Raw genomic sequence first — 7,278 nt, 5'->3', positions numbered from 1 at the left:
ACCCCTGAAGCCTGGGTGAAATTGGAGGCTCAAGCCTTCCGGAAATCGACGTCCACCGCCCGAGCGGCCAAATTGGCCGCTCGAGCATCGCGCGTTGCTGATCCGACCCAGTTTTTGCTCTGTTTCGATTCTTTTGGACCGAGCCCTGTTTCTAATCTTTTCCAACTTTATTTAAAGGACCCAAGCGGTCTAGGTTTTCTATCTTTGGCTGGAGCAACACAACAACACACTCTTTTACTCTCTGAAGGCAGATATGGAGGTAGAAGCTTCCTCTTTTACTCTTAGGGTTTGACTATCTCATTCTTTTCTATTGTACATCTAGTTTCTCCATGTCTATGGGGAGTTAAACTCTATTTGTTATTGGGGAATTATGTAACCTTGTGAACTCTCATGTATTTGAATTGATTCTTAATCATATATGCTTTATTCATTAATTGTTAGGGAATTCATCTGTTTTAATGCTTGCTCTATTTAACTCATTTAATTGTATGATTTATGAATTGCATGAGTGCCGGGAGGTTCCTTATAATTCAGGTTCTTGTTCAATTCTCCCAAGGGTAATATTTCTCAAAGATGAGGGTATGAGTACTTGGTCGTCTTAAGCTCTTGATCTTCAGACTTAATTTTCTAGGAACGCTAGGAATTGCACGAACTAGGAATTAAGGCAGGCTTATTGCACCAAGGGATTGAGTTCTAAGTACTTTAGTGAGTGACGTTAACATTAATGCATAAAGAGGAATTCTTATATACATGAGAGGGAACTTGGTGAAATCTAAACCCAACAACATATTCATCTCATATTAAAGAACATTCGTTCATCTCTGTGTTACTCTACTATTGATCAATTTGCATTCATATTTTATTTTATGTTTTTGCATCTCAAACCAATGCTCTCGCTTATTTTAAGTCTTAATTAATAAATTTATCACACGACTGTTTAGTGCCGAGAGTCCTCTGGGATACGATACTTGGTCTTACCATTTTATATTAATTGTGCGATTTGGTACACTTACCAATCCATCGACACATGCTACTATAAGGAAGAAATTCCAGCGCGTTTCTCCTTTGCGACAACAGCCCTCGTGGGTGCCAAGGCCTTTGCCGCCGGGGTGATTCTGGCCACGGGATTCGTCCACATGTTCTCTTATGCCACTGAAGCGCTCCTCTATATGTAGTCCCTCTAGGTTGGCATTGTGTTGGTAGTGCGGCATTGACGACGGCTTGCGACTGAGGGAAATTAGGGTTCTGTGGAGAAGGGTTGAAGGAGATGCTGACATGGCAGGAGTGACAGAAAAAAAATTTGACATGGCACTCCACCGTTAGCCAACTCAGCTTCTTTTTAACGCTGTTGGTTTTGGAGGATGAAAAATTATGGTTTCCTTAAGGAGAAGGATCAAAATGTAGCTTACTTTGAAAGAGGAACTAAAAACAAATTCGCTTGATAGTTTAAGGACTAAAAACATATTTAACCCTTAAAATATTGAGTTGGGGTTGTTTGGAAAACCGAAATAGATATGGGAAAGAAGATAAGTGCTAGCGTGAAGGAAGAACCTTTCCCAGAGTTGGGGTTGTACGCGAGACCAAAAGAGATATGGGGAAAAAGATAGGTGCTCCCCTAGAAGTCCTCTTGCACGAGATCAAAGAGCCCTCAAGTTAGGTTTTATTTTTTGAGAATTGGGAGCAAAAGTCTGAACCTTTTGTTCAGAGTTCACAGGATAGATTGAGAAAAAAAAATCCTAACGTATTTAAAAGAGGAAGAGGGACTACCCAGATTGGGTTTTCGAATTAAAGAGAGGAAAGCAATATTTGGAGTTCAATTTAGGTTTTCTGGGTTCAATTATGATTAAATTGGTTTAATTACATTCCCTATTTCTTCCATGGGGTGGTTTGGTGGCCGACAACTTGCGACGAGGTCCATGGGGAGTGAGCCTCTATAAATTTCGATTAGAAACCAATTTCTTTATTAGATTAGGAATAAATTTTGCCACGTCAAAAACTCTTACTTTTAAAAAAATTCCACATAATCAGACACTTTTACATTAGCATGCACCATGTCAGCACCTGCTAACGCTGTTTGTGACAACTTAGCGGTTAGGGCAAAATTGGCTCATTTTTACAAATATTATGACTCAATTGAGACAATGGCAAACATGAGGACTCACTTGAGATTCTCATACAAATATGAGGACCATCCGAAAGTTTAAAGCTATTTTTTTATAGTGCGTGATGTGTTATAAAATCATCAATATTAAGAGATAAAATAAATGAAAATATAATTATTAAAAGAAGAAGAAGTTTAGTAGCATAAACAAAATGATAGTAGTATGAACTAAAACTAAAGACCCTCTCATAAAAGAATAAATTATTATTTAAGTTAAATACGTATAAATTTGTGTTGTTGGAACTTGTTTTCTTTTCTACTCCTCCAAACATCCTAATAAAATATCTCTTTTGAAGTAACATTCTAAATAGAATTTATAATCTCATGTATTCTACTTCGATTTCTTTAAATAATAAAAAAAATACTTGTATGTTTCTTTAATAAAGACTTAAATGTTCTTTTAATCCCTATTTTTGTCGACTTTGTTTAATGTATGATTTATTTTTTTCGAGTGTTTAATGTGATTTCAATTTTCCTAATTTATATTTAATTTTGTCTTTTTCATGATATCATCCAGCTCGTTAATAATAGACGGTACATGTAGACATTGTTTGAATGAGTTGTTGGATTGTTGCTTACATGCCCGTCTTGCACAATTGCTTATGTGGTCGTCCTGCACAGTTGCTTACATGGCTAGTAATGCTGATTCTTTCCTTCACCATTGTGAATACAAACCCTATCAGCGCCACCACCGGAGCAACTTCGTTCCTCCACTAATATAAATGCAACAACCAAAAATACAGATCCACCTTGCGAACATCCATCGAGACACCTTGCGAGCCACGCGTGAACCATCCATCACACTGCACCAGCATTGCAGAATGTAAGCTTAGTTTACCCATAGTCAAATCGCAAAGCTGGCAATAACACACTATCAAAGCCCTAAATTTCAATAATTGTCTCAGTACAAAGGATTTAGGAATTGATACTTGATAGCTGAGGATTATGACACTAATTCTTTGTTTGTTTTCCTTTAATAATTTACTAACTTGTTTTCCTTTAAACTGTTAATAGCACAAATAAAAGATAACTTGATCAAATCTTTGGATATGGACCTAAGGATTATTCAAGCCTTAAAAAAATTGTGCTATTAAACATCCAATAAAAATTCAATCCCGTTATAATGCCAATCTTATAATTAATCACAATATAGTTTTAGAAACCACTATAGTATACTGAAACAGACACACTTTACTAATATTAAAATAATGTTAATTATTTTTAAAAACACCTATCAATACAATATTGCTATGTGAACATATAAAATTTTCATAAATAGTGATCAACTAAATATTACTATACAGACATATAAATAGATTCTTAATTTATATTCTTAACTTAATTATAAATACTTTACTATCGTGAACTAATGGTTCTGCTGCAGTTGGTGATCTGTTATTGATCGTGATTCTTAGTGGTTTATTGCGGTGTTGAAAGAGGCAGATCTATGTTGGTGATGAAGGCATGAGATGTAGATATAGTTTGACGTGGTTTGTGCAATTTGGATCTACAGGTGTTTCGTTAAAGGCTGAAGTTGATGGCTCACACAGAAGTACGACGCAGTGGGTGAATGAGGCTTATGGTCTGGAATGATGGCACAATGTGATGGAGGTTTCACGTGTGGCTTGCGAGGTGTCTCGATGGATGTTCACATTTTGGATCTGCATTTTTGGGGGTTGTATTCACGGTGGTGGAGGAACAAAGTTGCTCTAGTGGTGGCTTCAATGGTGGTTGCATTCATGGTGGTGGAGGAATGAAGTAACGTGGAATGGTCACCTAAATAATTGTGCAGGAAAACCACGTAAGCAACAATCCAACAACTGATTCCAACATTACCAACTTGTATAGTCTGTAATTAATGATTTAGAGGACGTGACCAAATTGAACATAAAGTACCACAATAAACACTCGGAAAAATGATTCTCACAATGAACAAAATTGACGAAAATAGGGACCTAAAGAGTATTGAAGCCTTAAATAAATTGTTCAAAATTTTTATTACCATCCATTAAAAACTCAATCCCATTATAATGCCAATCTTATAATTAAACGTAATATAGTTTTAGAAACCACTATAGTATATTGAAACAGACACACTTTACTAGTATTAAAATATTGTTAATTACTTTTTCAAAGACCTATCAATACAATATTACTACGAGAACATATAAAATTTTCATAAATACTGATCAACAAAATATTACTATACAGACATATAAATTGATTCTTAATTTATATTCTTAACTTAATTATAAATAAATTACTATCGTGAACTAATGGTCAACCTTCTTTTTGTAAAGCAATGATTATGTGTATTTGGATTATCTAGTTCTTATTTGAAGTTCTTAAAATAATATATTAGTTCTAACTGAAAAGCCAATACACCTAAGTTAAGATATAAACAACACATAGATAATTAAATTGCTTAAAAATATAAAATATTGTTAAATAAGTTATTTTATTTTTGTTACACGATCTTGTGTGTTAGATCTTATTATTAGCATATTTTAGATTATAAAACAAGTTCATAATTAAAATCTCATATGTAGATAAAGAAAGAAAAGTTAAGACAAAGAAAAAGTTGTATTTATAATATAACATTTTTTAAGATGGCAGGTGGAGCTTTTGCTACTCGAGAAAATGGAACACAATATGAAAGCAAGACCACAATATTTGTATTGGTCACATGTTTTGTAGCAGCCATGGGTGGTCTACTCTTTGGTTATGATCTTGGAATCACGGGAGGAGTAACTTCCATGGAACCATTCTTAATAAAATTCTTTCCGAGTGTTTATAAAAAAATGAAAGATGAATCTATCCATGAAAGTCAATACTGCAAATTTGACAATGAACTCCTTACGTTGTTCACCTCTTCTTTATATCTTGCTGCATTAGTAGCTTCTTTCTTTGCTTCCACCACCACAAGAATGATGGGACGTAAGACCTCAATGTTTGCAGGTGGTTTATTCTTCCTTGTTGGTGCATTGTTGAATGGTTTTGCCATCAACATTGAAATGCTCATAATAGGTCGATTTTTACTTGGTTTTGGTGTTGGATATTGTAACCAGGTGAGGCTTTGCATCATTGTTAATGCTTTAAAATTTGGTTATACGAATATGGAGAGATTTTCATGATTAAATTATTTTTAACTTTTCCTTTGTCTTTTTTATTATTATTATTTCCAATAGTCTGTACCTGTGTATTTGTCTGAAATGGCTCCAACATCGATAAGGGGTGCACTTAACATTGGATTTCAAATGATGATCACAATTGGCATCTTGATTGCAAACCTCATTAATTATGGCACCGCTAAACTAGAATATGGTTGGAGAATTTCTTTAGGTGTTGGTGCAGTTCCTGCAATCATGTTATGTGTAGGATCTCTTTTCTTAGGTGACACCCCTAATTCCTTAATTGAAAGAGGTAAAGAAGAGGAAGCAAAGAAAATGTTGAAAAAGATTCGTGGCATGGATAATGTTGACGAGGAGTTCCAAGACCTTGTTAATTTGACTAAAGCAGCCAAAGGTGTGGAACATCCATGGAAGAACATTACAGAACAAAAATACAGACCCCAACTCACGTTTTGCTCTCTGATTCCATTTTTCCAACAATTCACTGGCATCAATGTCATCATGTTTTATGCACCCGTCCTCTTTAAAACCTTAGGCTTTGGTAATGATACTTCCCTTATGTCTTCAGTTATCACTGGAGGTGTTAATGTGGTTGCCACTTTTGTTTCCATTTTCTCCGTGGACAAGTTTGGGAGAAAGATATTGTTCCTCGAAGGGGGCATTCAAATGCTTATTTGTCAGGTAGAAACCTTAACTTAATCGATAAACGACTTTTGTTACTTTAGTATTTAAAAATAACACTTTTATCACATAAGTAATTTGCTAGCATGAAGAACTAATTTGAATTTCATAATACGTGTAGCTTGCTGTTGGAATCATGATTGCTCTAAAGTTTGGGGTGAGTGGTGAAGGCTATTTTACCAATGGAGAAGCCAGTCTTCTCTTATTCTTTATATGCGCATACGTTGCAGCATACGCATGGTCTTGGGGTCCCCTTGGGTGGTTGGTTCCTAGTGAAATATGTTCTCTAGAGGTTCGATCTGCGGGCCAAGGCATCAATGTTGCTGTAAACATGTTATTTACCTTTGTCATTGCTCAAGTTTTTCTAACCATGCTTTGTCACCTGAAGTTTGGTCTTTTCTTTTTCTTTGCTGGATTTGTGCTTATCATGACCATTTTTGTTGCCTTGCTCCTACCCGAGACAAGAAATGTTCGAATTGAAGAAATGAACAAAGTTTGGAAATCACATTGGTTTTGGAGGAAGTTTATTTCGGATGATGTAGTCAATGGTGGACATCCTCATATAGCTACAATTTGAAATTAGATTGTTTAAGAACTGCATTTACTTGTACCAACAAAAGTTCTATAATTTTCCAAATAATTCATTGTAGTTAATGTAATTCCTATGGTTTGTAACAAATACATTCATTCAAAATTTGAACCAAATCCAGAAAAAAAAATGTTTGTCCTATATTTATAATAATATTTTAGCATATTGCTTGGATTTTGTTAGATTTTTCATGAAGTGTAATTTTAATGTTAAATTTTTTATATTTATCTTTATCCATCGATAATTACACAAACCAAACCTCAAAATACTATTAGGAATTGCACTATAAACCTAACATAACCCCACAAAATCGGCTTGTAAGGTGAGATTTTATAACTACATGTGGCATCCTAATAGGGTGTTAAATTTTGGTATCAAATTCTGGTTGTCGAAAATAATTTGAGACTTTCGGGAGTCAGCTTGTTTAGTTGTTGTTGTGAATCTCTATAGCTTTTTGTATGTATGATGTGAATCTCTTTAGAGTCTCGTTTCAAAAGTCCCATGGTATTTATTGTTATGTTGGTATGCTAAATTATCATTGCAGTTTAAAAAAATACATCTAAGGATTTTTATAAACTCTGTAAGAGAATAGAATGAAAAAGGTGGTAAGATTATTTCAAACAGAAGCGATCATGAGGGAGAATTTGAAAACGAACTATTTCAATGATTTTGCGAAAACTTTGGCATGAAATATAAATTTTCAACTCCAAGGACAT

The 7,278-nt window shown here is 34.5% G+C and overlaps 1 pseudogene; it reads left to right on the top strand.

Annotated features, from left to right (window-relative positions):
- The first annotated feature begins 4,770 nt into the window (after positions 1 to 4,770).
- Positions 4,771 to 6,550, top strand: LOC148197542 (sugar transport protein 10 pseudogene; annotated as a pseudogene).
- Positions 6,551 to 7,278: the final 728 nt, after the last annotated feature.

The sequence above is a fragment of the Vigna umbellata genome, chromosome 5 (assembly GCF_029865625.1).
Source record: "Vigna umbellata cultivar VRB3 chromosome 5, Vumbellata_1.0, whole genome shotgun sequence".
NCBI lineage: Eukaryota > Viridiplantae > Streptophyta > Magnoliopsida > Fabales > Fabaceae > Vigna > Vigna umbellata.
Note: the sequence above shows the minus strand (reverse complement) of the source record. Positions and strands in the feature narration are given on the sequence as shown.